Source organism: Schistocerca serialis, chromosome 3, assembly GCF_023864345.2.
Source record: "Schistocerca serialis cubense isolate TAMUIC-IGC-003099 chromosome 3, iqSchSeri2.2, whole genome shotgun sequence".
Taxonomy (NCBI): domain Eukaryota; kingdom Metazoa; phylum Arthropoda; class Insecta; order Orthoptera; family Acrididae; genus Schistocerca; species Schistocerca serialis.
Genome location: NC_064640.1, coordinates 142,990,362 through 143,007,585, shown reverse-complemented (window position 1 = coordinate 143,007,585; position 17,224 = coordinate 142,990,362). Strand labels below are relative to the sequence as shown.

The window sequence follows — 17,224 nt, the reverse complement described above, 5'->3', positions numbered from 1 at the left end:
TGGTGAGGAACTTGAACTGGCTTAAAAATCAAGCGTGCCGTGAAAGTTTATTTGCAAAGTTTAAAAAATCAGTATTAAGTCCTGTCTGTAAGTACACTACTGGCCATTAAAATTGCTACGCCAAGAAGAAATGCAGATGATAAACGGGTTATTCATTGGACAAATATATTATACCAGAACTGACATGTGATTACATTTTCACGCAGTTTGGGTGCATAGAACCTGAGAAATCAGTACCCAGAACAACCACCTCAGGCCGTAATAACGGCCTAGATACGCCTGCGCATAGAGTAAAACAGAGCTTGGATGGTGTGTACAGGTACAGCTGCCTATGCAGCTTCAACACGATACCACAAAAAATGGTTCAAATGGCTTTGAGTACTATGGGACTTAACATCTGTGGTCATCAGTCCCCTAGAACTTAGAACTACTTAAACCTAACTAACCTAAGGACATTACACACATCCATGCCCGAGGCAGGATTCGAACCTGCGACCGTAGCAGTCGCGCGGTTCCGGACTGCGCGCCTAGAACCGCGAACGATACCACAGTTCATCAAGAGTAGTAACTGGCGTATTGTGACGAGCCAGTTGCTCGGCCACCATTGACCAGACGTTTTCAATTGGTGAGAGATCTGGAGAATGTGCTGGCCAGGGCAGCAGTCGAATATTTTCTGTATCCAGAAAGGCCCGTACAGGACCTGCAACATGCGGTCGTGCATTAACCTGCTGAAATGTAGGGTTTCGCAGGGATCAAATGAAGGGTAGAGCCATGGGTCGTCACACATCTGAAATGTAACGTCCACCTTTCAAACTACTGTCAATGCGAACAACAGGTGACCGAGACGTGTAACCAATGGCACCCCATACCATCACGCCGGGTGATGCGCCAGTATGGCGATGACGAATACACGCTCCCAATGTGCGTTCACCGCGATGTCGCCAAATACGGATGCGACCATCATGATGATGTAAACAGAACTAGGATTCATCCGAAAAAAATGACGTTTTGCCATTCGAGCACCCAGGTTCGTCGTTGTGTACACTATCGCAGGCGCTCCTGTCTGTGATGCAGCGTCAAGGGTAACCGCAGCCATGGTCTCCGAGCTGATAGTCCATGCTGCTGCGAACGTCGTCCAACTGTTGTCGTCTTGCAAACGTCCCCATCTGTTGACTCAGGGATGGAGACGTGGCTGCACGAGCCGTTACAGCCATGCGGATAAGATGCCTGTCATCTCGACTGCAACTGATACGAGGCTTTTGGGATCCAGCACGGCGTTCCGTATTACCCTCCTGAACCCACAGATTCCATATTCTGCTAACAGACATTGGATCTCTACCAACGCGAGCAACAATGTCGCGATACGATAAACCGCAATCGCGATAGGCTACAATCCGACTTTTATCAAAGTCGGAAACGTGATGGTACGCATTCCTCCTCCTTACACGAGGCATCACAACAACGTTTCAACAGGCAACGCCGGTCAACTGCTGTTTGTGTATGAGAAATCGGTTGGAAGCTTTCCTCATGTCATCACGTTGTAGGTGTCGCCACCGGCGCCAAACTTGTGTGAATGCTCTGAAAAGCTAATCATTTGTATATCACAGCACCTTCTTCCTGTCGGTTAAATTTCGCGTTTGTAGCACGTGATCTTCGTGGTGTAGCAATTTTAATGGCCAGTAGTGCATGTACTACAGGGCTCTCGCTGGGAGAGCGAAGACAAGGTTAGATGTATTACAGCGTGCATTGTCTTTTGAGGAATGGATCTTCCCGCGCTTGACACGTGAATGGTACGGGAAAAATGTGGTACAGTGCTGCGTGTGACGTGTATTTCACAGTAGTTTTCGGAGTATGTTAGTATCTATTTTCTGTTCAATGATTTGTCGATGCTCTGACCGTCACCAGAGTGTTTGCGGAATGGCAGCCGTGCCTTCGCAGCGTTCGGGAGCAAGTGTCGATGGCATATCTGACGAAAGGAAAGAATGCCATAGAGAAATACGACACTGTGTAAGGTATTCGCCTACTGTTGCCAGCTGAGGGAACGGGCCGGCAGCCTATTTGGCAGTATTAGGTGTACGGCGGATAGGGAGCGCGCCTACAGCTTGTGAACATGCGAAAGGGAAATACGTCTATTTGTGTGCAGGCTGGGCGCCGCGGGAGGAGAAAAAGAAGGCGGCGGTTGGCGTCTGGCGGCTGACGGCTGACGGCTGTTTGAGGAACAGGTCGCGTCTTCCCAGAACAGGTTTGGGCCGGCGCCGCCCTCCGCCTGCTGCCGCGTAATTGCTACCCCGGCCGCTGGCCCGGCGACACGCCGCCGCCTACCGTACCAGCCGACACCCGTCTGCCCGTCCCAAAGCACACACGCTTCCTGTACCCTGCTGCACCTCCCTAACACTCCCATCTATCGCATTTCACTGTTCTGCTCGGGCTATAAATAACATCCGGTATACAGAGTGTTGAACCAGACTGCAGTTGTAAGATTCGAAAGACGTGAAAGGGAAGCAGTTGTTGAGAAGGGACTGATGCAGGGTTATTCAATCTGTGCGCTGAACAAGCAGTACAACAAATCGAGGAAAAATTTGGAAAGAGAATTACGTTTCGAGGAGAATATGTAAAAACTTAGAACTTTGCCGATAAAATTGTGATTCTGTCAGAGGTAGCAAAGGGCTTCGAAGAGCTATTGAACGGAAGGGAGGTCATCAATGAAATGTTCGTATGGTACTGATGATCAGAAGTCTCCACCTAGAGAAGTTCTTTTCAGCTGTTGCCACATTGGGCGACCCAAGTGTTGATGGTGATGGTTTGATTATGAGGGCAACGAAACGAATGCCGGACATTTGCCACACTTGCCCCCTCGCCAGGTAGCGATCCCTCAGGTAAGGGACGCCCTTCCTCGTACTACTTCTGTCCGCTTTCAGACCGCCGTCTCCACATCTTACTCGATACAACCAGTACGTAAGGGTCCTTTTTCTTAAAAATGGTTCAAATAGCTCTGAGCACTATGGGACTTAACTTCTGAGGTCATCAGTCCCCTAGAACTTAGAACTACTTAAACCTAACTAACCTAAGGACATCACACATATCCATGCCCGAGGCAAGATTCGAACCTGCGACCGTAGCGGTCTCGCGGTACCAGACTGTAGCGCATAGAACCGCTCGGCCACTCCGGCCGGCCCTTCTTCTTCGACATTTAGGCGAAATACAGAGATTCTTCTCCGAAATCGAAATATTTATATCTTTTGGGAAACGAAAGCAATTCCGACAATGTCAGTATGTAATTAGTTCTGCCAAGTATAAATATAGATCCCTCTGTCTGTACGGTAGCTTCCTTTCACGCTTCCTGATTGCGATAGAAACAGTCCATCGCCATGGGAGCAACAAGAAAAGAATGCTGTAAAGAGAATGCGAATGTACGCTAATCATTTCTTTTTGATCGCTGCATTTGTGCCTACTTTAATTACTGCAACTGCATGCCCAAAAGACAATAAGGAAAGATGAAATGGGTATGTAAATGTTTGAAAAGAAGAACGACATACTCCATATTAATTTACTCTCTAAAATCCGATATCCCTTCCGGCGAAACATTAGTTAATGAAGTGTAGCGGGACAATGTTCCAAGCATGATTGAAAGTACGTTCATAAACAGAGATAAGAACATCTATGATTGTCATGTCATCTAAAGTCATCTAAAGTTGACGTACAATTTTAAAATGTTAGAAATAAGGATATGAAGTAATACAGAATGCTATGCTTGTAACGTACATTGCTCTTCTACATTGTTTAGCTCTGGTATTTACAGGGCCACAGAGAAAGCATCCTAGGTTTTGGAGGGAAAAGCCGTAACTGTAATGATCTGCACTGAAACAGAAACAAGAAGCACAACTTAAGGAAAAATAATGTAATGTGTGTTTCAGCTCACAAGCGACATTGAACTGTGACTTAGTATGGGCAGAGGTTATATTCGACAACCGGAATAAATTTATAACTGGCTTCTTTTACCGACCCCCGGTCTCAGATGAAACAGATACTGAACAGTTCAAAGAAATCCTGAGTCTCATCACAAACAGGTACTCATACAATTATAGTTGGCAGTTACTTCAATCTACCTTCCGCATTTTGACAAAAAAACATTTTCAGATCCTATTGTAGATAGAAAACAACTTCCGTAATTGTTCTAAATGCTTTTTTAAAATTATTTTGAACAATTAGTTCATGAGGCTATCCAAATTGTAAATGGTTACGAAAACACACTTGACTTCTCAGCCACAAACAATCCTGAGCATCACGACGGATACAGGAATTAGTGAACACACAGTCGAGCGAGACTCAATTCCGTAACAAAGAAATTCACCAAAACTAAACGCGAAATATATCTATTTATAAAAGCAGCTAAAAATTCGGTTGACGTCTTTCTAAGAGACAGTCTCCAATGCTTCCAAACTATGTAAGTGAAGACCATATGTGGCTTAAGTTCAAAGAAATAGTATCAACAGCACTCGAGAGATTCATACCGAATAAATTGATAAGAGACGGAACTTATCCTCCATGGTATACAAAACACGACAGAAAGCTCCTGCAGGAGCACCGAAAAAGGCACGTATAACTTAGACGAACGCAAAATCTCCAAGATTGGCTAAGTTTTACTAAGGCTCGAAATTTGGTGCGAATTTCAATGCGAGATGCATTTAATAGTTTCCACAACGAAAGCCTCTCTAAACATGTGGAAGAAAATCCAAAGAGATTCTGGTCCTATGTTAAGGAAACCAGCGGAAAGGCTCAGTAAGTACCTTTACTGCGCGACAGCTATGAGGAGGAGGAGGGGGAGACAAGGGACCCAACCCTTCGGAGCAGGTAAAATCGTGGCAAATGTGGGGCGTGGCAAATGTCCGTACACCGTCGAAAGACGTGAAAGGGAAGTGGTAGTTGAGAAGGGATTGATGCAGGGTTATTCAATCTGTGCGCTGAACAAGCAGCACAACAAACCGAGGAAAAATTTGGAAAGGGAATTAAGGTTAGAGGAGAAGATATAAAAACTTAGAACTTTACCGATAATATTGTGATTCTGTCAGAGGTAGCAAAGAGCTATTGAATGGAAGGGAGGTCATCAATGAAATGATCGTATGGCACTGGTGGTCGGAAGTCCCCACCTAGGGAAGTTTGGCCGCCGAGTTCCAAGTCGTCTCAGCTGGTGCCACATTGGGCGACTTACGTCTCGATGATTATGGTTTGATTATGAGGACAACAGAACACCCATCCCTGAGAGGGAAAAATATCCGACTCGGCCGAAAATCGAACCTGGGCCGCGGGATGGCAGTCAGATACGCTGATCATTTCTTTTCTGCAGCCAACCTTGCAGGTGGGGCAACCACAGCTATGAGTATTCATCTTGGGTATTAGTAACCGCTTCAGCTGTATTTGGTCCCTTATTACTGTACCACTACCGGTTTCGTGGCGCTAAAAGTCACATCTTCAGAGCAACATTTTTTCCCCTTCATTTTGTTCGTTACATTTGGCCGTGGCGGACGTTACAAGATACCCGTTCAAGTTCATCGTAGATCTTTTCACTCCGTTTTTTTTTTTATTACAGGGAGCAGCCAGCCCTCTGATCAAACACGCTGAGCTATCGTACCGGCAACCATTCAGCAGACAGCAGGCCATAATATCAACATCAGCAAAAAGAAAAACGAGGGAACTGAGGTACTAAAAATAGTAGATGAGCTTTTTCATTTCGTCAGTGAAATAAGACATTTTGATCGAAGTACAGAGAATGTAAAGTGCCGACTGGCGATAACAAGAGAAGCATTTCAGAAAAAGAAAAATTTCTTAACATAAAATTTAAATGTTAGGAAACCTTTTCTGCAGGTATTTGTCTGGCGTAAGTACTTGTACAGAAGTAAAATGTGCACAATAAGCAGTAAAGACGAGAATATTGTGAAATGTGGAGCTACAGAAGAATGCTGGAGCTTAGATGGGTTGTCGAGTAACTAGAGATACTGCACTGAACTGCGCAGAAAAGAGCCCCATGGTGCAACTTGATAAAAATAAGTAATCATTCGTTAGGACAAATATTGATTCATCAAGGGATAATGAATTTGGTAGTGGAGAAAAGTGCGTGGGATAGAAGTTGTAGAGGCAGATGAAATCTTGACTACGGTAAACCGTTTGCAGTAGTTAAGCCGAGATGAAGAGAAGTTCGTTCCATAGGTCAGTATGGAGAGCTACATCAATTAAATCTTGGAACGGAAGACAACGATGACAGCAACAACCACGGCTACTACTAAAACTATTATTACTACTACTACTCAGGTTTTGACAGCCGGATTCAGTTTTAAAAATCTGGTGGACGTGTAATCGCGCCATGGTGCATACATTGGTATCCTAACGAACTAAGGTAGCAATCAAAACGTTTGAGTATTTGACTGTAGAACGTTGTCACAATGGGGAGCTTATGGAATAATGGAGCAGATTTGTGAGTGGAATCAGTACTTCCTAGCACACAGAACTCTTCGCGAAATTCTTAAGGTGGTCAAATTTAAGTACCTTCGGGAGTAACCCAGAGAGTGTTGAAATATAAGGGGTGGATATCGGCTTAAACCGTGGAAGATTAAAACTTTATCGTGGCTCGGGACAAGTGTCTGTGAAAGGCAAACGTTCGCTGTCCGGCACACAATTTTAACCTGCCACGAAGTTCAAATCAGCACACACTGCTCCAGTGTGACTCCAGGCTCGCACTCTGCCACAGTCACGACAATTACGAGGTGTGTATGTGTTACTTGGGTGTATGGAATCAGCACAGAAAGATAGGTCGACGCAGAGTCGTAACTGAGTTTGAGAAAGGAGCTACTGAGTGTAGATTTGACCCTGACAACATCGTGAATGAAATTTTTGCTGTATAAAAGCGGCCTCTACAACGCTTCTATAAGGAATGTTGTTGCGCTGGATCGTCCGTACCTAACCTAAAACGCGGGTAGTGAAGCGGGAAAACCTCCAGTACACCGCGTACTTGCTTTCAGATCCACGAGGCCACTAAACTACTTCGAAAAGCAAAATGGAGGTAGAGTACCTAGCCACTGAGGTTATATAAGATCACTTAAAAATGCCATGGTGCATGTTTCCTCCTACACGTATTTCTGTAATAATAACAAATTTATTTCTTCCTTTTCCCTTTCTCTTCTTCTTTCCAGTCCCTCTCTTTCGTTTTAATTATTATTAATTTTTTTTGTTAGTGCCACAGTTTTGTAGTAGTGAGTGGACTGTGGTTTCTATGGGAAGTTTTGATGAATAAATTAATAACAGTTTATTTACAGTTAGTTGTTACAAGAAACAAGTTCAGAAGAAAAGCACGCTGCTATGACAGTCGTCTGCCGACAGGTTACGAGTTAACAGTACACACCAGGTACTTTAAGAAGTAAGAATAACAATGTATACGTTTTGTACAGCTTCTTTCAAAATGCTGTGTAAAAATCATTCCACTTAGTTAGCTAGGTTATTGACCATTAATAAAGATAAATGAATGAAAAACAGATATAGTCTTGTTCTTTCTGGGTATTTGACGAGACCGAAATGACGAATGAGAAGTATGAGGGTAAAATATTGGAATCATTACCAGAGGAAACATAGTTCACGCTGCAATTCTACTTATTACTTAGATATTTCGATGTTGTACTCGAACACACTCAGTGAGTGGCCCCACTTTGTCCGAGATAGTCAACTTTGGTCTTCTGCTGACATATTAAAATACTAGCATTTTATCCGCCGACTAGCATTTTATCCGCCGCTTTCCCGGCGTACACACATGTCACTTGACTGCACACATCTCCTCCTCTCTCCTCTCTCTGTCCATCTCCTCTCTCCTCTTTCTCCTTGTCCACCTCTTCCTCTCCATCCTCCTCTCCCCTCTCTCTGTCCAATCCTCCCCCTCATTCTCCTTGTCCGTCTTCTCCTCTCCACTCTCTATGACCATCTCCTCCTCCCACCTCTCTCCCCGTCCATCTCCTCCTCTCCCCTATCTCTGTCCATCTCCTCCTCCTCATTCTTCTTGTCCGTCTTTTCCTCTCCACTCTTTATGGCAATCTCCTCCTCCCCTCTTTCTCCCTGTCCATCTCCTCCTCTCCCCTCTCTGTCCATCTCCTCCCCCTCATTCTCCTTGTCCGTCTCCTCCTCTCCACTCTCTATGACCATTTACTCCTCCCCTTTTCCTCCCTGTCCATCTCCTTCTCTCTCCCCTCTCTGTACATCTCCCCCTCCCCCCGCTCTGTCCATTTCCTCCTCCCCCTCAATCTATATGTATCTTCTCCTCCCATTGTCTCAGTGCATCTTCTCCCCCCCCCTCTCTCTCTCCCACCATTTCCTATGTCCACGCTCACCCCCACCCCAATGGGACGTGGTTCTTACCTCTCCCCTTCCCCACAGTATTTCTTTCCAGATAATAAGTAGTTTGTGTCCCATTTTTGGCTGAAATCGACCCAGAGGCTTAGGATGAGATGTGCAACATACATAAAACTAAACCAAACTCCATCCGAATAGGCTTTGGAAGGCCCAACGGAACCGACCGACCGCCATGTCATCCTCAGACCACAGGCGTCATTGGATGCGGATATGGAGGGGCATGTCGTCAGCACACCGCTCTCCCGTCTGTATGTCAATTTACGGTTCCGGAGCCGCTACTTCTCAATCAGTAGCTCCTCAGTTTGCCTCACAAAGATTGAGTGCACCCCACTTGCCAACAGCGCTCGGCAGACCGGATGGTCACCCATCGAAGTGCTAGCCCAGCCCGACAGGGCTTAACTTCGGTGATCTGACGGGAACCAGTGTTACCACTGCGGAAAGGCCGCTGGCTACATATATACATACATTTTTATAATATGTATAGAGATATAAATTCGAGTGCTATGAAGTAGTAGCCTAGATAGAGTAAATAATAGCTCCTGTCATAAATCTCGTATAATTGATATTCGCTACCATTTGTGAAAATTGCATCAACCACAAAAATAGCCCAAAATATTCCAAACTCCGAGAAGATGTAGAACAATGTGCCAGCAATACGTGATCAGGGCTGCAAGAAGGAAGCGTGCTACTAGGTAGTTCAAGCAATGACAGTCGTCAAACGAAGTGCAAACGTGGGAACAACTGCCTGTATGTTTCGTCGACATCAGAATGTGCAGTTAACGTAACCGTATGATTGGTCTCTGGGGATGGAATTAATCATACAGCTTCATTTCGAATTGTGCAGAGCACACTGCTCAGACAGTGATGTGTGTGCGAGACCAGAAGAGAGTCATTCGCAGGACCCATCGAGATGGAATTACGCTACACAGTTTGGTCAGATTGTCGCAGTGGTAACACCGGTTTCGTCAGATCACCGGAGTCCGCCTGCGTAGCTGAGTGGTAACGTGCTTGCCCTACCATGCAGAGTGCCCGGGTTCGATTCCCGAGCGGGTTGGAGATTTTCTCCGCTCGTGTACTGGGTCTTGTGCTGTCCTCATCAGAAAGGTCACAGTTCGTAGTAATAGACAGAAAGTCATCGAGTAAAACAGAAGTGATATCCGGCGTTCCCCAAGGAAGTGTTATAGGCCCTCTATTGTTCCTGATCTATATTAACGACATAGGAGTCAATATGAGTAGCCGTCTTAGATTGTTTGCAGTTGATGCTGTTATTTACCGTCTTGTAAAGTCACCAGATGATCAGAAGGACTTGAAAAATGATTTAGATAAGATATCTGTATGGTGCGAAAACTGGCAATTGACCCTGAATAAAGAAAAGTGTGAAGTTATTCACACGAGTACTAAAAGAAATTAGCTAAATTTCGATTACGCGATAAGTCACACAAATCTGAAGGCTGTAAATTCAGCTAAATACTTAGGGATGACAATTACAAATAACCTAAATTGGAAAGATCACATAGATAAAATTGTGGGTAGAGCAAACCAAAGACTGCGATTCATTGGCAGAATACTTAGAAGGTGCAACAGGTCTACTAAAGAGACTGCTTACACCACGCTCGTCCGCTCTATTCTGGAGTATTGCTGTGCGGTGTGGGATCCGCATCAGGTGGGACTGACGGATAACATCGAAAAAGTACAAAGAAGGGCAGCTCGTTTTGTATTATCGCGAAATAGGGGAGATAGTGTAACAGACATGATACGTGAATTGGAGTGGCAATCATTAAAACAAAAGCGTTTTTCGTTGCGACGGGATGTTCTCATGAAATTTCAATCACCAGTTTTCTCCTCCGATTGCGAAAAAGTACTGTTGGCACCCACCTACATAGGGAGAAATGATCATTACGATAAAATAAATCAGGGCTCGCACAGAAAAATTTAAGTGCTCGTTTTTCCCGCGTGCCGTTCGAGAGTGGAACGGTAGAGAGACAGCTTGAAGGTGGTTCATTGAACCCTCTGGCAGGCACTTTATTGTGAATACCAGAGTAATCACGTAGATGTAGATCGACGCGCAGGTCTCCCAATGTGGCGTCACATGCAATAAGACTTACAACACGGCGGCCGAATTTCCCCAAACGGGGCCTCCCGGTCAACAATGCCATACGATCATTTCATTTTGTTAGGTCACCGAAGTTAAGCGCTGTCGGGTTGGGCTAGCACTTGGCTGTTGGCAATCGGGATGCACTCATTCAGCCCTTGTGAGGCAAACTGAGGAGCTACTTGATTGAGAAGTACCGGCTCCGGTCTCGTAAACTGACATACCGTTGGGAGAGCTGGTGATCACATGCTCCTGCATAACCGCATCTAGTTACGTCTTTGGGCTGAGGACGACAAGGCGGCCGGTGGGGGCCTTCATGGCCTGTTCGGACGGTGTTTACTTGTAGTTTGGCCGGAGCGTGGGACGATCTTGAGACCAGATGTGGACCTTTCTCCGTCGACTCTTGGGCACCATCTGCCGTGGGCTGGACTGGTGGCACGCATGCCATTCAGTCGCCTTCCATTGTCCAGAAACCACAAACGCCTTTAGACAGCAGTGAGTATGTGGACGTTGTCGCTGGCGCGCTGAAAGGTCACATTAGTGTTTGGAGAAGGTCTTTCTCCAACCTGTTCTAAAGTGAAGGCCACACTCGTGTTGGGCGCTATCGTGTGACTGCCATCTGTCAACCTGCTTTGTGTGTAAGAACTCCCTACTTCTCTCCTTAGTAGTGCGGAGTCGCGAAAACACGTCCGTGCCGCGTCTCGCAGGCTTCGGCGACGCACGCGATGACGGCGCCCCACGCCACGTAATTACACTGCTGCTGGCAAAGGAAAAGGAAAAGGATTCGGAGCAACTTTCCGCATTACTGTATTTGTGAAATAGTTTTTGATGAGAGTTGGCAGTCACGCTTTGCTCCTCAGACAAGGTTAAAGAGTCACGACTCTAATATTACTCAACACCAGCCCGCAGCAATCTAACTACACTCTGTTCCCTCGGAGACAGTGCGGTTTATTCTTAGTTTAACAAACCTTGTCGATACCGGTTCTTCGATCGCCACCTCCTTCGTCTAATTATAAACTAGCATTTGCTTAAGACTGTTTTCTGACAAATTCTTACAGATTTTGACCTGCTGAACACAAATCTGGCACATATTTTTCTTTGGTGTTAGTATTTTGAACGATATTGATAGTTTTACTAACTGAAAATACAGATTTCGAAGAAAGAAATTGCATGTATTGACTGCAACATCCATTATCTGACAGTAAATTTCCACCTTTAAATAGATGGTTGTGACAGACATTCATCATATTCATTTCTTTGCAGGTGCCGCGCGCGATTAGCCGAGCGGTCTCAGGCGCTACAGTCATGGACTGTGCTGTTGGTCCCGGCGGAGGTTCGAGGCCGGCCGGAGTGGCCGTGCGGTTCTAGGCGCTACAGTCTGGAACCGCGTGGCCGCTACAGTCGCAGGTTCGAATCCTGCCTCGGGCATGGATGTGTGTGATGTCCTTAGGTTAGTTAGGTCTAAGTAGTTCTAAGTTCTAGGGGACTGATGACCACAGCAGTAAGTCCCATAGTGCTCAGAACCATTTGAACCATTCATTTGGAGGTTCGAGTCCTCCCTCGGGCATGGGTGTATGTGTTTGTTCTTAGGATAATTTAGGTTAAGTGGTGTGTAAGCTTAGGGAATGATGACCTTAGCAGGTAAGTCCCATAAGATTTCACACACATTTGAACATTTTTTTCTTTGCAGGTGAGTGTTGGTATAACCTGACTGCATTTAGAAAGAAGTTCGACCGTTATAAAACATACGACAAGCTTGGGAAGCCTTTTGCGCTTTAGTAACTGGATTTCTTGTGCCAAATCGAAGTGGGACATGTGATAGGCAGGTTAAATCACTCATTGAACGATATAGAGTACTTGGTTGTGGAATGTCTCTCAAACGGCACGTGCTTCTTTCACACCTGGACTTCTTTAGGGAAAATTTGGGTGACATAAGTAAAGAGCATGGAGTGCTCTTAAACAAAGACACTGAGACAATGGGAAGCAGATTTCAAGGAAGCTGGGACTGTGCAATGACGGATGAATATATTTGGGGATTACTACATGCCTGCCCATAAAAGAAAGAGGACAACCAATCTTTATTTTTGGTTGTGAAGTTTCAGTTTTCTTGTGATTATGCTGAGAACATTGACAATTAACATTACTGTACATATGTGTGCGGTGCTTACAAACACACTTTAGAGTTTTGATTAGTAAATTACAGTAGCATTGATACCAACTATAATGAATTTATTATGTTTCATAACGTTATAGCCTATACGCTTTACTACCGCTTGTAAATAAATCTCTTATATTTGCTAAACCATTGACACTTTGGCAAAATGTATGTGAAAATTACCTATAAACCACCGAAAAATTAATATAAGCACAAATTTCGTTAAAATTTGTGTATCTGTGTTATTAATTCCTGGATTTATTACTAAGCTGCTGTCTAGTAACACAGGCAAACAATACTTTTTTTAATGTTACTTATTCTTGAGTATTTTCGTATCCTGAATCTTAATAAGCTAATAAAGTTGTTTAACCCACTATTTATTTTAAATTAACTCTCAATATTACAATAAAATGCATTTTACCGATTTTAATTACGTATATAGAGGATGAGTCAAAATTCGCGTTCTCAGATGCCACAGTGATTTCTCGCATACTAACAGCATAAAAATTACAAACAAAATGTTATCCCTTGCATTTTTTCGGTAGAAGATGGACGTCAAAGGAGGGCAATTTGGCAACATTGTAATAACATGTACGGTAAGCAGTCTGATTCAATACTGTTTACAGGGTGTTTCAAAAATGACCGGTATATTTGAAACGGTAATAAAAACTAAACGAGCAGCGATAGAAATACACCGTTTGTTGCAATATGCTTAGGACAACAGTACATTTTCAGGCAGACAAACTTTCGAAATTACAGTTGTTACAATTGTCAACAACAGATGGCGCTGCGGTCTGGGAAACTCTATAGTACGATATTTTCCACATATCCACCATGCGTAGCAATAATATGGCGTAGTCTCTGAATGAAATTATCCGAAACCTTCGACAACGTGTATGGCGGAATGGCTTCACATGCAGATGAGATGTACTGCTTTAGCTGTTAAATTGTTTCTGGATTCTGGCGGTACACCTGGTGTTTCAAGTGTCCCCACAGAAAGAAGTCACAGGGGTTCATGTCTGGCGAATAGGGAGGCCAATCCACGCCGCCTCCTGTATGTTTCGGATAGCCCAAAGCAATCACACGATCATCGAAATATTCATTCAGGAAATTAAAGACGTCGGCCGTGCGATGTGGCCGGGCACCATCTTGCATAAACCACGAGGTGTTCGCAGTGTCGTCTAAGGCAGTTTGTACCGCCACAAATTCACGAAGAATGTCCAGATAGCGTGATGCAGTAATCGTTTCGGATCTGAAAAATGGGCCAATGATTCCTTTGGAAGAAATGGCGGCCCAGACCAGTACTTTTTGAGGATGCAGGGACGATGGGACTGTAACATGGGGCTTTTCGGTTCCCCATATGCGCCAGTTCTGTTTATTGACGAAGCCGTCCAGGTAAAAATAAGCTTCGTCAGTAAACCAAATGCTGCCCACATGTATATCGCCGTCATCAATCCTGTGCACTATATCGTTAGCGAATGTCTCTCGTGCAGCAATGGTAGCGGCGCTGAGGGGTTGCCGCGTTTGAATTTTGTATGGATAGAGGTGTAAACTCTGGCGCATGAGACGATACGTGGACATTGGCGTCATTTGGACCGCAGCTGCAACACGGCGAACGGAAACCTGAGGCCGCTGTTGGATCACCTGCTGCACTAGCTGCGCGTTGCCCTCTGTGGTTGCCGTATGCGGTCGCCCTACCTTTCCATCACGTTCATCCGTCACGTTCCCAGTCCGTTGAAATTTTTCAAACAGATCCTTTATTGTATCGCTTTTCGGTCCTTTGGTTACATTAAACCTCCGTTGAAAACTTCGTCTTGTTGCAACAACACTGTGTTCTAGGCGGTGGAATTCCAACACCAGAAAAATCCTCTGTTCTAAGGAATAAACCATGTTGTCCACAGCACACTTGCACCTTGTGAACAGCACACGCTTACAGCAGAAAGACGACGTACAGAATGGCGCACCCACAGACTGCGTTGTCTTCTATATCTTTCACATCACTTGCAGCGCCATCTGTTGTTGACAATTGTAACCACTGTAATTTCGAAAGTTTGTCCTCCTGAAAATGTACTGTTGTCCCAAGCATATTGCAACAAACGGTGTATTTCTATCGCTGCTCGTTTAGTTTTTATTGCCGTTTCAAATATACCGGTCATTTTTGAAACACCCTGTATCTGTGCTGCTTAGTTACTGCAGTTAGCGTTAGAATACTACAGTTTGAGAGTTGGGTCAATTGCACGAAACTATACCGTATCGCTTTTAATGAATGCCAAATATTTTGCTGTGTTGAAATCCGGGTCGAATAATTCCTCCTCTAACAACCGCGCCGCTAAAACTGGAATGAAATGTTACATAGAGTGCTGTCGCTGGCAAGAAATTTTACTATTTCTGAACAGAAAAACAAGAAATGTTGAGAAAAAACTAGATGCTTGATATTTACACTGGCCAAACAAGCACATTGGTAAAAAGTTATTTATCCCCAGGAGACGACGCTAGTACCACCTCTAGCCTTGATAATGGCATCAATTCGCTCAGGAAGAGAGCCCACAAGTTTCTTCTAGTATATCATCCATCTAAACCTTCTCATTAATGTTTAGATCCTGCAGAGCTACCAAATTGCGATGATCTTGCTTGTTACACTTCTCCCGCTACTCCTAATAGTCCGAGACATTTTCTATGGGGTTAAAATCGGGTGATTTAACGGGACAGTCGATGTGCAATATGGTAAGGGTTCGTCAAACCAGGAGCATTTACGTGCAGCCCTGTAAACACGGTTGGCATGATCTTCGAAGACGGCGGTGTCACCGCGCGCTCATCACGCAGATGCAGAAGGAACGGCAACACTCAATCGCCGATAATAGACGAGAAACATCCCTAAAATATCACAGAAATATCTCCGGCATGAACTACCACACCTCATCATAGCATCGATGGACTCGACACATGGCCTCGAACTGGTAAAATCGCTGCTCGTCAGACCACATTACATGTCCCGAGTCAGCTACTACCCGTTTTCTGTTTTGTTCCGCTCGCTCAATAAGTTCAGCTTTATCTGTTGTTGTCAGCAATCATCTTTGCGAGGTAGCCTACTTCAGATGTCAACTGCAGGCAGTTGCATCAACTCGGAAACTGGGCCGCGCGGGATTAGCCGAGCGGTCTTAGACGGTTCAGTCATGGACTGTGCGGCTGGTCCCGGCGGAGGTTCGAGTCCTCCCTCGGGCATGGGTGTGTGTGTTTGTCCTTAGGATAATTTAGGTTAAGTAGTGTGTAAGCTTAGGGACTGATGACCTTAGCTGTTAAGTCCCATAAGATTTCACACACATTTGAACATTTTTTTCGGAAACTGGTTGAGACGGCCCTGCATCCACTAACAGCACCAAATTCTGTCGGTGCTGGTCTACGGCCTGTGCTGGTTCCGGCCTTCTGACAACCAATGTTCTAAGGCAATGGAAAAAAAAAAACTTCCATTGGTAACCCATTCCTTATAGAGACCTCGGACACTCGGCATTGATACACTAAGAAATGGGGCTATTTCATTCCCGGTATAGTAACGGGCAACTCCAAAACAGATAGCCCATTGCTGTCAATCTGTGCCCACCCCGATAGCTGAATGGTCAGCGTGACGTACTGCCGTCCTAAGAGGCCCGGGTTCGATTCCCGGCTGGGTCGGGGATTTTCTTCGCTCAGGGACTGGGTGTTGTGTTGTCTTCATCATCATTTCATCCCAATCCGACTCGCAGGTAGCCCAAAGTGGCGTCGAATGTAATGAAGACCTGCACCGAGGCCGCCGGACCAGCCCCGTAAGGGGTCTCCCGGGACAATGACGCCAAACGCTCATTTCCATTTTGTCATTCTGTCACGTCTCCACATCGACCTGTTTCACTGCACTGATTCCGTACAACTGGCCGGAACATACCACTTCACTGTCATGATTTGCGTAATCAGTGTAAGTTCAGATGACGGGCTGCTATCACTTCTACACCAGCAGCAGATCTACCAGCGTGCTCTTTTTATGTGGTGACTAATACACTGTGAAGTAACATTAATGTGACCACCTTTCAAAAGCCTGAATAACCACCTTTTCCAGCGTGAAGCAGGTCGAGAGTCATTGAGGTTCTGGGAGGTACCGACAGGGATGCGGAGCCATGCTGATCCAGCGCCGTGGCCAGCTCCGTTAGGTTTGTTGGCTGAGGATCCATCACGCGAACAACACAATCGAGATGGTCGCATGGACTCTCGACTGGGCTTGAATCCGGGTAATTTGGCGGCGACGGGAGGGCGGTAAACTCATTCTAGGTCTCTTCGAACAAAGCACTTACATTGCGAGCTGTGCGATACGTTGCATTGCCCTGCTGGTAGATGCCATCGTGCCGAGGAAAAACAAACTGCATGTACAAGTGGACATGGTATCGAAGGACAGATGCATACTTGTGCTAATAGCCCGCATCTCGTGGTCGTGCGGTAGCGTTCTCGCTTCCCACGCCCGGGTTCCCGGGTTCGATTCCCGGCGGGGTCAGGGATTTTCTCTGCCTCGTGATGGCTGGGTGTTGTGTGCTGTCCTTAGGTTAGTTAGGTTTAAGTAGTTCTAA

The 17,224-nt window shown here is 45.3% G+C and overlaps 1 pseudogene; it reads right to left on the bottom strand.

Annotated features, from left to right (window-relative positions):
- Positions 1-8,720: 8,720 nt before the first annotated feature.
- On the bottom strand, positions 8,721-8,838 carry LOC126471981 (5S ribosomal RNA; annotated as a pseudogene).
- Positions 8,839-17,224: the final 8,386 nt, after the last annotated feature.